At 35.4% G+C, this 22,325-nt stretch overlaps 1 long non-coding RNA gene across 1 annotated transcript in view; it reads left to right on the top strand.

The window, feature by feature from the left end:
• LOC117078924 overlaps positions 1-14,659 on the top strand; it is a 74,505-nt gene extending 59,846 nt beyond the window's left edge. Inside the window, exons 2-3 of the long non-coding RNA XR_004435199.1 lie at positions 9,125-9,244; positions 11,498-14,659. This is a non-coding gene — a long non-coding RNA (uncharacterized LOC117078924). The remainder of the gene's footprint in view (positions 1-9,124; positions 9,245-11,497) is intronic.
• The last annotated feature ends 7,666 nt before the right edge of the window (positions 14,660-22,325 follow it).

The raw sequence follows: 22,325 nt of genomic DNA, 5'->3' as shown, positions 1-22,325 counted from the left end.
AATGATGTGAAGAGTTAATGCAGCAATCTAAAGTGTTTCCTCTGTAGACAATTCGTTGATAATTCCAAGGGAAGTTTCAGTTTCCTTTCCCAGTAGGTTTAGAGCTGGCAGTTACACTTGGCTTTGCAAGTTTTTCTTTGCTTGTCTATTTTCTTTATTTGACTTCAATCCTTGATGTCCAGAACTGTGTTTTGTTCACCATAGTCATCTCAAGATACATTGAATTTTAACAGAGCGCAATGTATGTATCATGGACTTAAAGGTATATTAGAGGATTATAAATGAGGGCAAATTTTTCTCTTATACTTTGCTTAGACAACATTCACTATTTGTTATTGTCATTTGAATGCTAAAATGATCCTCAAAAGTATGATATGGAGCCAGAAGAGTAAAACGAAAATGCTAAATCCAATCAGATGTCACTTAATACCTTAAAAGACCCAAGAAAATTTGTAAAAGTTAAACTGCAATATGAAGGAAGTTAGCTAAAATTTTAAAATGATTTACCAACTTCCTTAAGTGAAATGAAGAATTTGGTGAACTGTAACTTTACTATGGACCCAGAAGGAGAGACCATTTCATCTGTTGCTCTGTCTGTCTCTCCCAATTTTGTGGACAATGTCCCCAGATGTCTGCAGTTCTGGCTTTACACAGGCCAAAATCTCTAGTTGATGCGCAACTCTGGCTGACTGAGAAGGCAATTCTAAGAATTTGTCTAGAAAGGGAAGCTCAAATTATTTGAAATTGTATAATTAGTTTCCTGAGAGGAATTTTTTAACCCTGAAAAAATATAGAGTTAAATGGAGAAATGATGAACCAAATCAAACTTATTTCATTAACTTGTGTTTTTAGTGGAAAGTTGAGACTTTGATGCATCAGAGAGTACTGTAATATTTAAGATAAATTATGATTCACCATACCCACAAACCTAACATATATTTCCTACAAATGTTATTTAATTACTCAGCAAATTTTATTTAATCAGAAAAGGTAAAATACAAAAGAAATAAAAATCTAAATGTATAAAGGCAGCTCAAAACCTTTAAATAAGATGAATAACTCATGTTTTAAAAGTCCTCTTGACAGTAATTATTAAAATACAATAAAATTTTATGTGAATTGAAATCAGATAAAGAACTGGATTTATGAGTTTATATCTTTAAAAATTTAGTGTTAATTTTTAAAACAAAAGTAATTATTGAGTAATGATTTTGTGTCTAAAAGCCACTGATTAAGAATATGAACACTTCAGCCTTCCAGAAGGACAGACATTTGTGGTTGTATAAGTTTGGCTGCATGTAGTAGCTTATTATATAAATTGGCTGAGCCAGTCACAGAAAGGTTGTGGGGAACACGTAACTTTTGGCCATTGGAGAACCAACAGAATGGGAGTCAGAGTCTAAAATTATAATGATAAAATATTGCTTCAAAACACTAGCATCAAGTTCATGCTTTTTACTGTCCAGATATTGGACAGAATTACATCTGTTAAAAAGGCTTGGGTAACTTGTCCCCACTTGCCAATAATTAACTTCTTGCTTAATTATTTTTTAAAAAATGATGTAGTCATGGAAGGACAGGTCTATGATGAGAATGGCCCGTAGACAACAGGTACCCATTCTTTAAAAACAGCTTTTGTTATATTGTGACCGACACTCTCAAAAACATTCTTATTTTCTGCCTCATTGAATCTAGAACAACGTGCCTCATTTTCAGAATCTTTGAGTATCCATCTCAAACACGAATATACTGTCTTAATTTTCTCCATATTCCATGAAATATCACCAGGAGACTTCTGTGAACTTTCTCACTTTTCCAAGGACACATTTATTCCCTCAACTTTGTTTTTGCTTCTGTTGTCCTCTTATTTAACTTAGAATTTCCCATCCTTAGATTTGTCTGTTGTAATTTCTCTGAGTTCCTAGGTCTTCTAGGAAAACTTTCCTAATTTCCTGACTCTCACTAAATTCTTCCTTCTCTGTGACATTCTAGACCATTTATCCCTGTGCCACACAGTTTAGTACTGCTGTGCATTGTGTAAATATTATACCACCACTATATAGACTGTGGTGGTATAATATCTACCAAAGATGTTTATTAATCCCTGTAATCCTTTTGTTTACCCCAACCCTGACATATTCTCTCTCTCTGTCTCTTTCTCTCTCTCCCTCTCTCAAACTACACCTTGGACTCTAGCACTATAGAGAGGTGAGGTGCATCCAAATGCAAAGGAAAATAAATGAAGTTTATTGTTGTCTTTCAAAGATACAAGCTCATATTGTTGTGTAAATCATGGATTTGGGGAAAAATTCTTTTATAATCAGTTTTATCTCTCCTATGCCATAGAGAGAAGACAGAAATAAAACTAAGAGCTAATTCTCTCTGGACTTGGAGAGGAAGGAGTATCAGAGAAGCAGAGAAGAGAAAAAAGCTTAGAAAGCAGGAAGGAAGCTAGTCTCTGGGACCTCGGTGCCATAACCAAGGGGACCAATGAGTGGAGGCTTTCAAAAGGCAGTCATGTCACCAGAATCCAAATGGGAGGGATGGTCACACCCAAGGATCTCCATGCACCCCAAACCACAATCTCTCTGTTTCTTACTCTGTAATGCTGTATAAAACAGTTGCTTAATATAAAATAATCTTAAAGAAAAGTATCATAAAATATTAAAGTATTGAAAATTAAAAAAATTTCACAAAGAGGATCTAATACCTAGGGAGGAAAGGTTTAGAAAAGAAGGAGGAATCCTTAAGTGACTTAAAAAGAAAATAAGAAAATCTGGAGTTGACTACATTAAGATTTTGTCCAGGAAGAAAAGACACAGATTAGATTGCACTACAGGAAATATACAGATTGCATATCATTGCATGCCTGAGAATAGATTGAAAAGTATGTTCTCTTTAATAGTATCTTGAGTAACTCGATTTATGATGACAAACATCCCACAAACCCTGTCACCCTATTTTTTTTTTCTTTTCTAAGTGTCATCCAGATACTTCTGGAACTTTCTATTATGCTGCAATCCTTGTTGCTGGTTGTAGTCCCTCTGCTTCTTCCATTCCACCTGCTTTGTCAGGTAGCTCTCTCTGTAGCTAATGACGCTCCTGCTGCACATAGTTATACTTTGCTGGTGACAGTGGCTGTGGGAGTCAGGATATTATCCTCTTCCAGACCTGATTAGGTCTATCTCTAATTCACCCATACTACTACTGCCTTTACAAGACTTTATTGAATGTTTGAACTTGGTGGAAAGAAAATACAGAGCTCACAGTGTCTTTGGTCTTTGGTTCCATTTTTTGTCATTCTCTTGCCTCTAATCTTCTCTATGTGTTCTCCATACTTTCAAAATGGCTCCTCTCATCACAAGATGACTGCCAACAGATTCCAGAGACATGTATTTCCTGGTTCACATCCAAGGAGACATTGATATCTTCTCTTTCTCTGCCAAACAGAAATCCTGTGCTTCTTTATAATTAGAATAATTTGAATCAAATGCCCTCCCCTGAAGCAGACCATACAACTAGAAAAATATTATGACTGATTGTTTAGGCCTAGCTCACAAGCCCATTTCTGAACCAATAATTTTGGTAAAAGAAGACCATTCTTAGAGTTTAGGCCAATTAAGGCTCTCTGTGAGAGCTAAGCAGGAATTAAATCCATTTCATCCACAAGGTTGCTACACATCAAGAGAGAATAAAATGGAAGACAACCACAATTGTCCCACACTTGCCCTGGAATCTTGTAATGATCTCTGCCCTGCCTAGCTCCCTTGCTAGTCCCGGACAAAACTCCGCATGACCAAGGGTAGTCACTTCATGATGTTGGTGTTACCACCAGAACAATAGCAGTTTATTCTTTATATAAAGTTTAAGCTAAGCTGTACTGCTGACTCCCTCTCCCAGAGAAAACAAAGATGTTTCAAAATCCCAATATAAGGTCAATTTTTCCAAAATTCTCATTTGAATTTACATGCATGATACATCTATTCCTTTCAGAGGACATTTTACACTCATTCACAGGTTGATCTTGCTCTTTAGGTCTATGTATAAGATAAGCTCAGAAAATATTTTTGGTTTATTCAGTTGTAGTCAATATATTACTTATAATAAGATTTCAAAAGTATACAGAAGACATACTTACCTACTTGTTTCATTTGTATCCAAATAGATTTTAGGCTTGTTTAGAGCAATGCCTTCATCTTACAGTTTTTTAGATTTTATCAGGCAATTTCATGGGGTTCATTCTAATACATTTCTTTGTATTTGCAAGAATGTGGAAGACATCGTGAACTCCTTGAAGGCAGAAACTAAATGAAATTCACCTTCATATTTACAGGGACCAGCACAACCTCTGGAATAGAATGGGTGCTCAAATCAATATTTCTTTGAAAGAATAAATGAATGAATAAATAAATGAATGCAAGTGGAAGATAATTATTGATGACATATTTTTAAAATACAATAAATAAATTGATGTATCTTGTATATCAAAAAGTATACAAATTTTTCTCTAGTTTGTGAGATAGTCCCATTTCTGGCACTAACAGATTATTATTTTTTATTTCAACTGTTATTTTATGTTCAGGAGGTACATGGGCAAGTTTGTTACATGGTTAAATTGCACGTCACTGGAGTTTGGTGTACAAATGATTCTGTTACTTAAATAGCGAACATGGTACCCAATAGGTAGTTTTTTGACCTTCACTCTCCTCCTAGCCTCTCTCCTCAAGTAGGTCGCTGTATTTGCTGTTTCCCTTTTTGTGTCCATGTGTATTCAATGTTTAGCTCACATTTTTAAGTAAGAACATGCAAGATTTGGTTTTCTGATCCTGAGATGGTTGGCTTAGGATAATGACCTCCAGCTGCATCAATGTTGCTGTAAAGGACATAATTTAATTTTTTAATGGCTACATAGTATTCCATGGCATATATGTATCACATTTTCTTTATCTAGTTCACAGTTGATGGACATCTAGGTTGAGTTCATGATTTTTGCTATTGTGAACAGTGCTACAATGACCACATGCATGCATGCATTTTTATGGTAGAATGATTTCTATTCCTTTGGGTATATAACCAGTAATGGGATGGCTGGGTCAAATGGTAGTCCTGTTTTTTAAATTCTTTGAATAAGCCTTCAAGCTGATTTCGTTGGCTGAACAAATTTACATTCCCACTAGAAGTGTGTAAGCATTCTCTTTTCTTCACAACCTTGCCAAAATCACTTATGTTTTGATTTGTTTGTAATAGCCATTCAAACTGGTGTAAGGTGGTATCTCGTAGTGGTTTTGATTTACATTTCTCTAATTGGTTAGTGGTGTTGAGCATTTTTCTTGTTTGTTGGCCATGTGTACGTCTTTTTTTGAGAAGTGTCTGTTTATGTCCTTTGTCCATTTTTAAATGGAGTGGTTTTTTGCTTGTTGATTTATCTAAGCTCCTCATAGATTCTGGATACTAGACCTTTGTCAGATACATAGTTTGTGAATATTTTCTCCCATTCTGTAGGTTGTCTGTTTATTCTGTTGATGACAGTTTATTTTACTGTGCAGGAGCTCTTTAATTTAATTAGGTGCCATTTGTCTGTTTTGTTTTTGTTGAAGTTGCTTTTGGAGATTTCATCACAAAATCTTTGCCAAGGCCTATGTCTAGAATGGTATTGCTTAGGTTTTCTTCTAGGATTTTTATAGTTTTAGGTCTTACATTTAAGTCTTTAAATCATTTTGAGTTGACTTTTGTATATGGTGAAAGGAAGAGGTCCATGTTCAATCTTCTGCATATGGCTAACCAGTTATTCCAAAACTATTTTATTAAATAGAGACTCCTTTCTCCATTTCTTGCTATTGTCAACTTTGTCAAAGATCAGATGGTTGTAAATATGAAGCTTTTTTCCTGGGTTCTCTAACCTAGTCCATTGGTCTATGTGTTTGTTTTTGTACCGGTACTGTGCCATTTTGGTTACTGTAGCATTGTAGTATAATCTGAAGTCAGACAGTGTGACGACTCCAGCTTTGTTCCTTTTGCTTAGAATTGGTTTGGTGATTTGAGCTCTTTTAGTGGTTCCATATGAATTTTAGAATAGTTTTTTTCTAATTCAGTGGAAAATGTCATTAGTAGTTTGACAGGAAAAGCATTGAGTCTGTAAATTGCTTTGGGTAGGGTGGCCATTTGAACATACTGATTTTTTCTGTACATGAGCATGGAATGTTTTTCCATTTGTTTGTGTCATCTCTGATTTTTTTCAACACTACAACTGAGATATATACCCTACATCATTTAGGGTTTAAATCTGCTGTGCATAAAATTTCAGGTAGTTTTTGGGTAGGTATATACACACATTACTTGACTCTGGCTCATTTAGCACACATTTATTTTAAAATATATGTATATCCTATATACTTTTTCTATATATTAAAAAATAATAAAGTATTTCTTCTTTCAATGCATCAAACATTTGGATAAATTATTCTGTGAACATGGGTTGCAATATCCTGTTTGTATCACCCAGTAGGCACAATCATTGTCTTTGTTCTTCCTATATATTAGCCACTCCTAATTATTGCTCTGTATTAGGTGTACAAGGAAATCAGTGTTATTTTCTAGGAAACAATTGTTTTTACTGAAATTAGAAATTAGAGCTTGCATTCTGCCAAATGAAAAGTGGATTTATTGCTATTGTTTTTTAGCGCATACACTCTCCTCCAAGGTAAGACACTGATCTAAAATTTCATAATGATTGCTGAATACTTTGAAAGTTTTTTCTTTATGCATCCCAACTTATCATAAGAAATGAGTCATCTATTATAATATCTAGAATATTGAATTATTAAGCATCCATGCAGATAATTACTGGTAAAATTTATTATTCAATTTTTTTAAAGTATCTTAGGTTCACATATTTGAAATGCTTTGAAATTTACAAAACTAATATACATATATTATTTCCTTCAAACCACACAACAAACATAAGGATATGTTATTGTCTTTAATTTATCAAAGAGGATAAAAATTAGCTCATTATGTGACTTGCCATGACCCTGTTAATTCCAGGAGAACTCTTACTATTATCAGGACCAGGAACACTGGCATATGGTAAGTGGACAACTAATAAATATTTGCCAAAATAAATTATTAAATATCATACAGCCAGAATCAGAAGCCTAACTCAAACCTCCTAAATTTAATATATTTCTCTACCACATCAGACTAACTTTATTATTTTTCCCTTGTTTAACTTTAAGAGAGGTATATATTCAAATAATGTTAATTAAGATTAATTGTCACTGTAGCTCACCCACTATTTGAGCACAGAGTTGAAGTGTCGACATTGCACAAATTAAAGTCCTTTCAATTCAACAGTACTGAGTGTCTATGATATAGGGACAATGTACTAAAAACTGAAAATGTGAAGATGAGTGAGACATCTGTGTTCTCAAGAAAATTGTAAACTAATAACTGGGAGAGAATGTAAGTGCAATTTAAATGGTTAAGTACTGTGATCAAAGTGTGGTAGCTATAAAGTCAAGTATGGGCATCTATGCTAAGACTGAAATAAATAGCAGTAGTGCAGTAATCAAGATGTGCTAGAGTATGCTGAAATAACAAAAAGCACAAAAACCTCAGAAAGAACTTTATTTCTTGCTACTGCTACATGACCAACATATGTCAGTTCTGGGTTCTTTACTGGGTTCTAGGTTCTTCCTTGATTTCACTTTAGGATCTAAGCTGATGGATCACCCCCAGTTTTGAACATTATTGGTTGGCCAGAGGGTAGTGTGGGTAAAGGGATCTGGAATGTTTCCCATTAGCCATTGAACATCATTTCTACTTATGAATCATTCATCAGAAATGTCACATGGACACACCTAAGCAGAAGAGGGCCAGAAAGTACAACCCTATCATGTCCAAGGAAGGCAGAGAACTATTTCACCAACCATGCTAATGACTACTACAAAGACTAAAATAGGAATCAATACATTCTAAGTAGTGTTTAATGCAGTGAAGCACATGTTCTAATCCTGCATATGGCTCAAATATTTAAATTAGAGTTACTTCTAAAATATGCCTCTTGCTTCAGCCCTTTAAATTATACCCTCTCATTCATGGTATATCGAAAATAGAAAAAATTCACAAGCTCTAAATGCATATAGATGCCTGCATATGGGAATTGAGGAAACTAGGGATCCCTAATCAGGCACTTCCCCTGCCAGAACCACTGTGTTTACAGTGCCAGCTTTTCTTTTTTTTTTTTTGAGACGGAGTCTCGCTCTGTCACCCAGGCTGGAGTGCAGTGGCCGGATCTCAGCTCACTGCAAGCTCCGCCTCCCGGGTTTACGCCATTTTCTCGCCTCAGCCTCCCGAGTAGCTGGGACTACAGGCGCCCGCCATCTCGCCCGGCTAATTTTTTGTATTTTTTTAGTAGAGACGGGGTTTCACCGAGTGCCAGCTTTTCTTAGCTGAAAGTCCTTCTTACCCACTCCACTAAAGGACTTCAGTTGGCTTTCTGTTCCAAAGCAGCAATAAATAAACAGTATAGCCCTGTTATTATTTAGAGCTTCCAGTTCTTACAGCCGGAAAGTTACAGCCAGTAAGCAGGCAATCTCCAGGAAAGCAAGTAAACAAAGTTTGGAGGGCAATAATACCATAGTTCCTGCAGAAGTAAGAGAACCTATGCATGAGGAAGAGCTGTGATCATGGCACAGAGTGGAGACCATGGGTCCTCCTGTGACAGACACTGCTGTAGGAAGACAATTAATACATTTTTGCTGATAATGATCAGAGGGAGAGGAGCCTGTGGAGTTTGTGTATGAGCTCGCGATTCTCCTAACTGTGGAATCCGTATTCCAAGCCACAATAAATGTCAGATATTTTTATTGAATGACAATGTTGTCCAAACACTATGGAGCTAACTGTAGTTGATTTCTCTTTGTTTTATTTTTCAAACAATTGATAAATTGCTTGGTTTTTGAAAATGTTCTGGACTGCTAAAGAAATAAAAATTAAATCCAAAACCAGAAACAAAAACTCACACATAATAGATTTATTCATTATAAAGATGGTTAGATGTATGTAGGTCAGAGAAAGAGTTCTACTAATTTTTTTTCTTTCACCTAAAAATCTACTCTTCTAGATGGAGATGGTCAAGGGGTTACCACCAGTCTGTTTCTTGCACTGATAATTTTTCCAGACATTAAATCTCTCCATCTGTTCCCAATAGAAAAAGAAAGACAGGACCACCAGACTCTACAGGGTACGTGGACTCTGCTTATTTTAATTCCCTATAATACATAAGTGCACAAGAGTCTGACAGCATTAAACTCTGCAGTCTCTAGCATGTTGATTTTGCTACTCTATATATTTAATTTTCTTTTAAAATTTCTCTGAGCATTCATTTGCTTTTCAAATTATGGCTGCCTAGCTGAGGCTTATGTACCAGGTGCCATGTAAAAGCATGTTAAAAGTAGATAAAAGCAATTTACCCTGCCCTCTAATTAGAGATGTCTCATCTTTACTACTGACAATAGCAGTATGCAGCTGTGGCAGTGGAGAGATAATGGGAGCTGGAGTGGGGAGAAATTGAAGATATGCTGGCTGAGGCAGAGTGTTACCTCTCCATTGCTCAGCTTGGGTGGGCTTCAGAATGAAGACAGAGTTTTAGTATTTCTTCTTTCCTAGCTCTGTTCATTTATTTTACATTAATAATTGAGCTTTTTATAAAAGGGAGTATGTGGGGGTGGGGAAGCAGATTATAGGGGGAAAGACTGGGATTTTCTTAATGACTTATTATATGGAATTTATTGTTGCCTAATTCTATAGCTCCTCTACCAATTAACATTTGTTGGGTGCACATCACTGCACTTAATATCATAAGGTTTAAAATGGAGAAAACACGCTACTTGCCCCTGGAGTTTGCAATTTAGAAGGGTTCTTCTTCATAGAGATAATATTTGGAATGTTATAATCATGCACAGAGAAAAGATAAAACTAAATTGTGGTCATCTTAGATTATACATGTTCAGACTAGGCTGTTTAGAATGAGTAAATGTTGAGAATAACTTTGGTGAAACAGTCATTCTGAGTGAGGGACACAGAATAAACCATCATTCCAGGAAATGTACCATGACTGGAGGTAGTAGGTAGCAGCGTAGGTAAGAACTGTTGAGGCCAGTTCTACTGAAGGGGAAGAACGATTCACAAAGGAACTTAAGTGTTGAGAGTACGCTAAAATGGCAATGTAAATTTAATACAATCACATGCATTGATTTGATTTAACTTGAATTTGAGAAAACATACACTGGTGAATGTATGTTGATTGTACTGGAGGAGAGGTAAGTGTACATAAAGAAAAATTTAATTAGCAGTTTCTGAATGCTGATTAGTATGAGAAATTATGCTACAAATGAGAGCATATAGAGACTAAAATGTGTAGTAATTTGGTGTGGTCTAGAGTAGTTGCTGTAGAAATGGTGATGAAGAAAGATTAAACTTAAGTAATGTGGTAGGTAAAGAAATAGCCTGTAAGACTTGATGAATTTGAAAGAATAAAGGTATCAAAATAAATGTATCAGGCAAGAATAGGGACAATAAAGAAATAAGTACAATATACAACAAACATTTGTACAAGAAAGTAATGATTTCATTGCTTCACACTTTAAGGAGCATCAAGGGGGTTGAAATATAAGATTGAAAAGATGTTAAGCAACCAAGGCTGGAGTGTAGATTTAGGAATTGTTTGACTAGTGGTAGTAGTTGGAGCAGAACAAACTGATGAATTCTTTATGAGTGAGAATAAAAGTACAAAACATTTTATAGAATGAAATTTCAGGAAGTGGGAAAAATATGTGGAATGATGAAAAACAAGAACTTGAAATCAAGCAGGGGGTAACCACCAGTGCCAAATGCTGAAGAAACTCCAGTGGAGGAGAGCTTCAAGAAGAAAAGTGTTTCCATAAAGAAAAAAAGAAAAGATTTTCTTAGAAGTAGAACATTGGTGAATCCCTTCAGCAGAGTGGTAGCAATGGAAGCCAAGTTGAGAGGATTAAGGAAGGACAAGACGGTAAAGAGAAGTGGCAGCAGAATGCTCAATCATTAAATGCAAGCAAAAAATAGACTGATAGTAGAAGGAAGTGTTAGTATCATCAACTTAGTAATTTAAATAAAGCTTAGGGAAATCTGAACATTTACATTTTTTAGCAGGAATTAACCATACAAGAGTGAAATGCTAGAGGGTGGAATAAAAGTGAAATATATGTGTGTGTGTATTTCATGTATATGTTTGTATAACCTTCGGAAACATACATCTAGTCTGGGGAGAAAAGCCTGTTCATTCAGATATGGCATCAGAATGATCTTAGAAAAGATAATTTTATTTTGTTTCTCAAAATAACATATGGATTTATATTGGTTCTGCTGTGATATCCCTCAGAACATTGCTAGGATGCAGTAAGAGTTTACAAAAAGAACTGTGTTGCTCTGCATAATATATATTTTTTCATTTCTGGAGGAATCCAAGAGGAAGAAGGGAAGGAGCCCAGAAATGGAGAGAAGCTGGACTCTAGGGATGGATCTGGGGATGCTCCACAAAGAGCAGCTGTGGAGGATGCAGAAGAGTTGGCTAGTGGGACATTCCCACTGAGGAGCGTGGCAGAGGGAATGTCTAATATTCACTAAGAAAATGCTTGAAATGTAACATTTAAATGAAGCTCCTCAAGTTTCCTTAAAATACAAATTCATGACTCTCTTTCTCTCTCTCTCTCTCTCTGTCTCTCTCTCTCTGTCTTTGGTATGTTAAAGTAATCAAGGAAAGGGATTTTGTTTTATAACTGGGTTACACAGGGGAGAGACCAGAATAGCTGAAAGCTGTGAGACATGAAGAAAATTCAAGATTTAGGAGACATGCAGAACATCAGTGTCTAGGCAAAATGGCAGACTGACCAACCCCCACACACTGAATCCCTAGAGATATTAGGACAGGGATATTGAGAAAAATTTACCCTTAAATTGTAAAGGACAAGGCAACACAGCATATTGAATGCCTTGCTGGCAAACAGGGGCTAATATTTGGGATGCATATTGGGCATAGATACACAGAAAATAATTTATCAGTGACATTAATAATGTAACATCTCTTTGTTGAGAATATACTGCTGTCTTAATATCACAATTCTAAGGGGTCAACATCCAGACTAAACTTCTTATCTTACACATTTAAAATTATTTGCTAGGCTACATTTTTCTTAGAAAAATGCATATCTGAAATGGAATATTGATTTTTTTTCCTGGATCATACATAAAGACCATCAGAAATTAATTTTTTGATAAAACACTGCTATACTCATTAGAGATATATTTTAATAAGATTAATTTTGCCTTAACAGTCCGTGAGAAGTTACAAGTAACTTGCAATGAGACATTAACATGCATCATTCTTGATATAAGTAAAAATTGAAATGATTAGAAGTATACAAATATAAAATATGTTGCTGGTATATGCAAGCTCAAAAAACTTTTACCTGATAGAATTAGCAAGAGCAGCTATGTTGAGCTTCTTTCAGTTAAAAGTCATTTTTGGCTATGTCTCTCTAAGGATAGAAATATCACTGCTTTTGATCTCATTTAGAATTCTGCTCACTTTTAGGAAAGTGGGGCTGTTTGGAAATGGTCAGCCATATCCTTACCGAATTTCCTAGGACTTGACTGCACCCATTCTAGTTCACAAGTAAGATATAATTATATATTGTATTATGACTTCTCAAAGAACTTATATTTTAATTTTCCTTCTTTTATGTTCATTATCTTCATTTGGACTACTCCACGTTACAAAAGCAGTTATGTTTCTTCTATCCCCTAAACTGGACCACATAAATGCTCTTAGTTCCAAATCATATTCTTTAAGAAACAAGTGTTCACTGAATGATTTACTGCTTTATGTAATAGGTACTGTACAAGATACATGAGGCCCCCCACACCCTGAAAACAGATGTTTCTTCCTGGAGCTTGCGCAATAGGAGAGAAACTTTTAATTTACCCTTTCTCAGTAAACCATTATACAAAACAGAAGTGAAATTGTGGACCCATTGAACTCAATCTGGCTGACTTGTGACCCCTACGTGCTCATAAACTCACTGAAATATATAACTTGCTGTTTATATTAAATATGCACCCAAGCATGATTAGATAAACACTGAAAGTAAATTTTAATTTTAACCATCAATGGAAGTATATGGGGTGATTTAAGTCATTCATATTAGTTTATTTTTATCAGGTGTTCCTCCTTGTCCATAGTGAAACACAATACAGAGATTATAGCCTATGGCTTGACAGGACATCTTATAGTTGGTAACAGGACTAAATTAAAAGGAACAAAAGGAATAAAACAATAAATGGGGATGTCTAATTTTAAGATAAAGAAAGCAAATTCACTCACTCTTCCAGGATAACATCAGAGACAACGTTAGAACCAAGAGTCTCAAAATCTTGCCTTGGATGGTTTGCATGATGCCATGATTAAAGAAAAGGGGGTGGGGAACTAAGAGAGGAAGCCAAAGAGAAATAATTCAGTACCTAACAGCAATATTCAGATATTTTATTAAAGAAAAGGAGGTTTTGACCTTGCTGGTGAATAAAGGTGATCCGAAACATTTGCCAGATACAATTAAGGCCATAAGGCAATAATTACAAAAGTCAAGGATATCTTGCCATCTCCAAAGCATCATGTGCGGATGCAGGAACCATTATTAAGAACATGGGTAGTCAAGGAGAAAGCAGATACAATAAAGCTGTACACAGCAATATAAAGGGACATGCAAGTGGGTGTTGAACTTAGGGAAAAAGGCTCCCCATGACCTCAAGAAACGTTTCTGGATCTGAGATATCTATTAGCACATTTAGAAGGTACCTATTTCCATTATTGTGAAAGAGTTGTAAATGAAATAAACAACTTTAAATAATACCTCCCTTGGTCAAACTGGATCAAGTATTCCCTGATGGAATTCATTCATCATCATTCAAACAGAATGGTTTGCAACTCAACCTGCCTAGTGTGGGGTTTGGAATTCCCACCACAGTCACTGTGCCTTAAGCACTGTTGCAGCAGAAGGACTTGAAGTAACACATGAATATATAATGCCAATTTGCATGTCAGCATGGATTGTTGAAATTGAAGTTAGTTAATTGTCACATTGTAACAGGAAAAGAATCCAAGTTTTGGAGCTGGGTGGAACTGAGCTTTCATCTTCTTTCTCTGCTACTTAACTATGCTATCCTGAACAAGATACTCAACCTCCATGAGACATAGTGACCATGTAAAATATATATGTAAAATGCCTGGCAAGCATCTGATTCATGTAGGTACCCAAAATTTGATCACTTTCATTTTCTTTTGCTTCTTTGGAAGTTCAAAACAAAATTCTGAGGTAAGTTTCAATTAAAGTGAGTCAGGCAGACTGATTCCAGCAAGGTCAAAGCATCTCGTTTTCTTTAATAAAATATCTAAATATCTGAACAAGAAACAACTTCTGTTTCTCAAGGTTGAAATGATGAATTATTGAACTTTCATTGCTGTTTGTTTTCTCTCTTACCTCCTAACTACTACATATAAATGAGATATCTTGGTTTCCCCCTGATATCTCAAATTCAATATTTCCTAAATAAAACAATCTTTTCTGATAAAAAAAAACTCTTTCTCATAAGTTCTCCATGGCTATTAATGGACCAACAGCCTTTCAGTTCTCTACCATATCCAAACATAAGTTAAAATAGAGTCACAGTGATTGTGTTTGTGATGGTGGATGGAGCAAGGTCCAGTATTCACCATCCTCTAGGGAGAAATTGAGAATGTGTGAGATTTTTGGATTGTCACAATCGCTGGAAGATGCTATTCAGATTTAGTGGATATGGACCAGAGATGCTAACATACCTGCATTGCTAGGAACAGTCCTTAACATTGAAGAATTGGGAGCCCCAAATGTCACTGGAAGCCCACTTTGAAATGCAAATAGAATCCACCCTCTTCAAATGCCTATTCTTATTTTCTACTTTCATTACTATTTCCATTCTATCAGTCCAGGCTCTGCATTACTTTGAATCATAGCATGTTATTGTTGGAGAGAACTTTAAGGTCATCCACATCATGGAACTGAGGCCAAAAGGTTAGTGAACTGTCCAAGTTATGTAACTACTTGGTTACAGAGTTTGACCTGAGATCTGTTACCCTAGTAGACTTGCCTAAGATTATATTATCGAACTGTGCTCCACTTTCAAATTCATCCTCTACAGGACAGAGCTGACCACTAAATCTTAAAGAACCACTCCCACAATATCATTTTTCTACCCATAACAGCCCCCCATGTTTTCCCATTGCCTAGTACGTACACATTCCTCAGCCTGGCATCCTAGACCACTCATGATCTGGGCCAACCAGGCCTTTTACTGGTATTCCACCCTACTCTCCTTCTGCCTTTTTTGAGTGACAAACTGTCCCCCTGGCTAACTCCCAAGCACATATTGGGCATTTATATCTTCCCTCAAGCTGTTCCCTTTGCCTAAAATATTCTCCACATTCTTTCCCTGTCAAATCTCTACTGACATTCAAATGTCTCCTCTCCATGAAACTTAAAAAAAAATTTCCTCAACCTGAAATGTTCTTTTCTCTTTATCACCTTTAATACTTTAAAGTTGTTACTGGAATTACTATGGTTTGCTAGGTACTATAGCTATTTGAATATTTTGTTGTTTTTGAGGACAGAGACCAGCTAATATGCATAACATTAGCTGTATGATACTTTGCACATATAAGGTGCACAGTAAAAAGTTTGGAGATAGACACACAAAAGATCTAGCAGCAAATTTGGGAGAAAAAAAAAATCAGAAGACAAGACAAAGCTTTCTGCTCTTAATTGTTCACCCAGGGAAAGCTTTAAAGCACTTCTCTTCACACTCTCTTCAAGACTCCTTTTAGCATTATAATGGAAATTCATTGGAAATGTGTTTCAATTTAAACAACAACAACAAAGAAACAGAAGGGAATGACATCATTCTTGTTCTTTCTGTTGCCCTTAATGAAAGTTTCATTTATCTTTGTCATCAAACCTATGCTGTCAGCAGTAAGGATGGAAGCTTCATTAATAAAAATCAGAGCAAGCCTTCTACCTTGTAGATGAAAATTCCTATATCAAACTGCAACTAACAGCCCGGAGAATTAATATGTAATCTTAAATGGGCACAACCAGTTGATATAGAATTTGGTTTAGAACCACAATTGTCGAAGCACAAATCTTTTTTTAAACAAAAACAGAAGAGGGTCTCACTCTGTCACCCAGGCTGGCAGATAGTGGCATGCTTATAGCCCACTGCGGCCTCTAACTTCTCAAGCAGTCCTCCCACCTCAGCCTCCTGAGTTGGCCAAATCTTTATAACATTTTTCTAACTACTCCCCACTGTACAATCTGAAGCTCAGCTAAAAATTACCGATACCGTAGTGCTAGGGAGCAGAATCTAGCCTTCCTGACACTGGCCACTCAGTTCCAACTGAAATGCTTGGTACATGTAAGTATATAATTATAAGTACGTATCATATATCATATATAATTAAGTATATAAAGAGTATATAAGTATGTAACATTTTTGTCAGTGTGTGTGTGTTAAGAGTAATTCTGGACATGTCTTCTATATAGTTGTACATTTTCTTAATCACATGATTAATTAGGTCAAGTATAAATAAACTAAACTATATGGCCAGAATTTTAGGGTTTAAGAAGAGGATCAAATAAACAAAAATATGCAAAAAGCCTAGAGTTCAAATTAGAAGAACAAAGGTTTTTTTTTGTTTTGTTTTGTTTTTTTGAGACAGTCTCACTCTTTCGCCAGGCTGGAGTGCAGAGGTGCAATCTCAGCTCACTGTAACCTCCACCTCCTGGGTTGAAGTGATTCTCATGCCTCAGCCTCCTGAGTGGCTGGGATTACAGGCACATGCCAGCATACCCAGCTAATTTTTGTATTTTTAGTAGAAACGGGGTTTCACCATGTTGGCCAGGATGGTCTCTATCTCCTGACCTCGTGATCTATGCACCTTGGCCTCCCAAAGTGCTGGGATTACAGGCATGAGCCACTGCACCCAGTCCGAAGAAAGAATCTTAATCTTTAAATCATGAAGCTAAGTAGTCCATTGTTTTATACTAATCTTTTAATATTGGTAATGCACAAAAATGAAGTGTCTGTGCCACAATTAAAAGTTTCTCAAAAGTTATTATAATTTTTGTACAACGAAACTTTTTTATAGTACTTGAACTAAAGTTATCTCATTTTTACGTAGTTGATTAGATTGTCATTTTTAGACTAGAGAGTAATTTTATAAAGCTGTTTTCTCTGAATTGAGAATAGAATAGAAGAATTTGTTTTTTAGAGCTGAAAGGATATGATAAAAGGTAATCATTATACTATGCTGTAATTTAATTTTTTCCTACCAAAAATTACACATCCACTTTTACAAAGTTATGGCACAAACCCCAAAGCTGTATTCTTTCAATATGCAATTTATAATAATTTACGCTACTAGGTTTGCTGTCCAACTTTAGATATATGAAAGATAATGTTATACCCATGTCATTATATACATTATGTCTTAAGATATTAGGTTGCATTATAGTATATCCTATCATATTTAAATAGAGTTAAACAGTAAATAGGCAATTCGAAAAATTATTCTGTAGTTCATTAATAGCTTACATTATTTCCTGAAAATTCCTTTTTTTGGTAGAAAAAGGGCATGCCATTTCTCTGCTGGATGCTCCTTCAAGTCATGTTTACTGTAACCAGGAGATGAAATTTCCAAACAAACCCTGGTGTTTACAGCACTTGGAGAGGCATGTGGCCTGCCATTCCAGTCTCTGACAAGCATGTGCCCCACCTGCTTTTTGCTTTGGCTTAACAAGTTAGTTGGGCCACAACACAAGTGTGAGAACATGAGAATGTGAGATGCCACAGGCCAGGTGACATGCCAGTGCTGAAAAGCTGGTACATGGCAGGGTATCATTGTGTACATAGAAAGGCCACATGCCACCCCAAAATGTAGCAGCCACTTCTCCCAAATTAGATGAATAATTTTCCTTCCATTATGTTCTCACAAACATGTTGTAAAACAATGAGCCTTGAGCTACACTAAGTCCAAAAGTTCAGGGTTTCAAATGAGTGACAAGTGAATATTCATGTTTATTTCTGAGTTGATTGACAGGTAGAGTTTTTTTTCAACTGTGCTTATGCATGATTTGAAACATACTATTTTAAGGCAACAAAAATTCTTCTCATAGGTATGAGTCTTCTGAGATGGCCAAAAGCTACAGAGCAGCAAATAACATTTTCTTATTTGTCTAATATAGCAGGAGAGAAGTTACTAGAATAAATGGCCTAGACTCTCACACAGTGCTTCCTAGTTTTCTCTGAATTTCATACTTCTGTGTGTGATCACCAGGCCTACGCTACTAATGCAACTGCAGTTGAATTCATTTCAAGCGTTGGCAGGAAAGGATAAGGAAAAAAAATTACATTTTAAAAATTCTGTTGGGTCTAGTATGGGATACAGAATTCATAAATGTGCAGTGTCAGGTAACCCAAGGTATTTTCTAAGTTTTGACTCTACTGCTGAATAAGTAGATGAACATAAAAGTTGAATAAAAGTTTTATATTCTCTTCCTCTTAACGGTGGAAGACTCGATCTAAGGCCAAAATACTTCCAAAATTTTTGAAGAATTACTAATGAGAATTTCTTTCCTAAGAATTAGCAGAGATCCTGAAAGAATATGAAGGGCTTTTGTCCCTGTTTTCCAAATTGTAAGCAAGAAAATAATTGTGGGATTTGTGAAAATTAGCATTTTTTTCTAGCATGATATATTTTCAAACTTACAGTTTTTAAAAGAAGAAAAATTGTTTTTCATCTGTTTAACCACAAACCATGAGTTTTCAAGGAGCTGTATCAATCTATTTATATCCTTTTTCATGGATTTCACATAATGGCAGAAGGGAATCAAACACAGGTTTTAAGAAACCAAAAATTATATGAATATGTGGAAAGCTGTATGATTTCAGTCTGTAATTTAGATTTACATCCTATAGTTTTTGGCTTTTACAATTGCTTCCTGACTTTCCTAAAATAATTCCCAGGTTTCAGTGTGGGATGGAGAATACCCTGCAGGGCCATAGTCCAGTTTTAGATTAATGGACTCCTGGCGTAATTTGCTGCAGCCAAGCATTGTTCACCTTCACTGGGAACATGGCATCTTCATCATTTATATAAAAGAGAGACCACTGAAACTGTGCTATGCTTTTAATGTTATGTTGCTTAATAAAGGTATTTTGAGTTTATTTATTCCCTTTCTGTTTGCTGAGTAAATTATTGCTTGTGAAAGGTTATGCTTCTCCAGAGAGCATTAGAAATGAAGTCCCAGTTCTTTTTACCCAATGTCTGGGTAATTTCCAACATCTTTTAAGCCTAGAGTTCTAATAAGAATGTTATCCTTTGAAACAGTCTGCTAAAATAGAGATTTAAAGCTCAGGTGCTGCCTCTTGATGAACATATGGACTGAGAAGACAGGGAGGGGAATCCTGAGACCACGTGGAGACAGTTTCCCCTTACAGCTCAGGTATTAGCATTAAATGGAGTGTGGGTGAAGCCTTAGGAGACGAAGTATGATTTTTAATGCTGGATCTCCAAACATATATATATTCAGCATACACACACACACACACACACACACACACATATTCTGTGTATACATATATATTCAGTTGTATATATATATATTCAGTAGAGAATCTATAGGGAAAAAGTATAGTATCCTTGCTTCAAAATATTAAGTGTCACGTAGACTCCCTACATGAATTTTATAATTTCTAGAATTGTAGCTCTAAAATATTTTGCTAGTAATATGGAAGTCAAAATATCAAACCAAATAAAATAAATGAAATAAAACCAAACCAAATAAAAATACACCTAAATAAAATATGATGTTTTATTCCTGACATTTTTGTTCTTCTCATCTTTTGGTCTTTATTCTGTTTTATTTTCCAGTCACATTTTTCCATATTCTTACACATAATAATAATCCCCTCTCTTCACACACCATGTACATTCCCAATAGGTCATCAAGATGCTCTCTATCATCTACTGATTTTCCTTTATTGTGTTTCTTTTAGTTCATTCTCTCTGAGACCTGAGAAATGAGATGGAGGTAAAATTAGGGAGGTATTCATAATTGAAAGATGGAGTGATATTAAATGATCACATCTTATTTCACATCTGCTTAAAGCTCAAGCAATGTTGATCTCGTCCATTGAGACTGAATTGGTGATTTAGTGTCAATTGTGCCATTTTAACAATGGTATGTAGATTAGAGTGAGACAGGCAGAGCAGCCTACCATTACTGTTCATGACCCACAGTAGGCCATTAATAAATATTTGATTGAGTTGACTTGAAAAATTGTCATTGTGAAATGTGAAATGCTAGCTTGGAATTATTGCACTATGTCTACAGCTAGGAGAAAAACACAAAAAGAGAATAACTTCTGTCCTGAGGCTAGAAATTATAACAAAAAATAATTTTATAAAAATAAATCGGGAAAAGAAGAGAAAAATATTTTCAATTAGTGAGAGTCCACTGTTCAACACAAAGAACAAAGTTGCCCTAGTGCCATCTCAAGGAAATAATGGTTGAAGCTATTTGAAATATGTAGAAAAGATATGTTCATAATATAATCTTATATAATAATCATTTGTCGAACCCTACCTTCAATTTTTTAACATTAAAAATGGAAAGGAATTTGAAGATGAAAGCATAAATTTTTCATGTTAAAGTTCATACCTCACTGTAATATTTTCAGAGGTTACACGATGAATTTAAAACCAAAAATGGGGTCTACAAGAAAATAAAAATGTGTTTAGATTTTGTTAGGCCTGCCAAAGTCATAAGGAAGCATAACTACCGAGTTATTTTTTTCAGTTGCATGGGAAAATGTTCTTATACTGCCCTAGCGAATACTATTTAAAATGTATTGAGCCTGACAAAAGTGTAGGTGAAGGTGAATCGGGGGCACAATGTCGGGAAATGAAGTATAATATTTTGCTAAGGAAAAATCAAGATTGATCTGTGATAAAAAGGAAACTGATAGCAGCATGAAACTCAATGGTTTCTGAATTTCATCATTGCATCAAAAATACTATAATCCTGGAACTTAATTTATCATTACATTTTAAAAATTTCTGATTCTCAAAGTTTAAAAAAATGTGGTTGAATTATACTCAGAACACATCTGAGTAATACTTGAGAGACATTTGTAAAGCATCAAAAATATTAGTAAATTTTGTACACTTCATTACAAGACAGTTTTAACCCATTTCATGGGACATCAGCATTGATAAAGATTTTTTCACGAGTATATTCTTACTTTAACGATATGATTTGCCAAACCACACATAAAAGTTTAAAAAGAGAGAGATTTTTCTTTGACCTGAAAGGAAGACCACACATCTATTTCAGTGAATTGATAACAGCTGTGCACAGTCTTTGGCACAGGAAAATTTTTAAAATATTACATCTGTGTGGTCAGTTTGGATTTTGATACAATGACTTTTAATGTACTTGTATACAAATATAAAGATATGTTGAACTGCTCACCAATATTTTTAAGAGTTGAGACATTCACTCCTTGAATTGTGTATCTTTTTCTTATTTTTCTTGCATTCTACTACTTATGAAATTTGAACAAAGTGTTCACATACAAATATTGACAAATATTGATCATGAAATTGGAAGGAATGATAGTACATTTAAAACAATTCTTTTTCTTTTTCTTTTTCTTTTTTGATACCGAGTCTCACTCTGTCACCAGGCTGGAGTGCAGTGGCACAATCTTGGCTCACTGCAAACTCCACCTCCTGGGTTCAAGCAATTCTCCTGCCTCAGCCTCCCAAAGTAACTGGGACTACAGAAGCGTGCCACCACACCCGGCTAATTTTTGTATTTTTAGTAGAGAAGGGGGTTTCACCATGTTAACCAGGATGGTCTCTATCTCTTGACCTCATGATCCACCCACTTTGGCCTCCCAAAGTGCTGGGATTACAGGCATGAGCCACCACGCCCGGCGTAAACAATTCTAAATATTAAGAAATTTTTGAAGTGTACACTTGACTGTACAATTAAGTCTATCCTTGATTGTACAATTTACTGAATGATACTTTGCAAATGAATTAGTGCAGATATTGCTCAGTTTTCTTGTATAGTAGGGATAACAATACTTTCACTTGCTGGAATTATTTTAGAAGGAATCAAATTATATGAAGT

Source organism: Trachypithecus francoisi, unplaced genomic scaffold (assembly GCF_009764315.1).
Source record: "Trachypithecus francoisi isolate TF-2019V2 unplaced genomic scaffold, Tfra_2.0 Lachesis_group7, whole genome shotgun sequence".
Taxonomy (NCBI): Eukaryota; Metazoa; Chordata; class Mammalia; order Primates; family Cercopithecidae; genus Trachypithecus; species Trachypithecus francoisi.
Note: the sequence above shows the minus strand (reverse complement) of the source record. Positions and strands in the feature narration are given on the sequence as shown.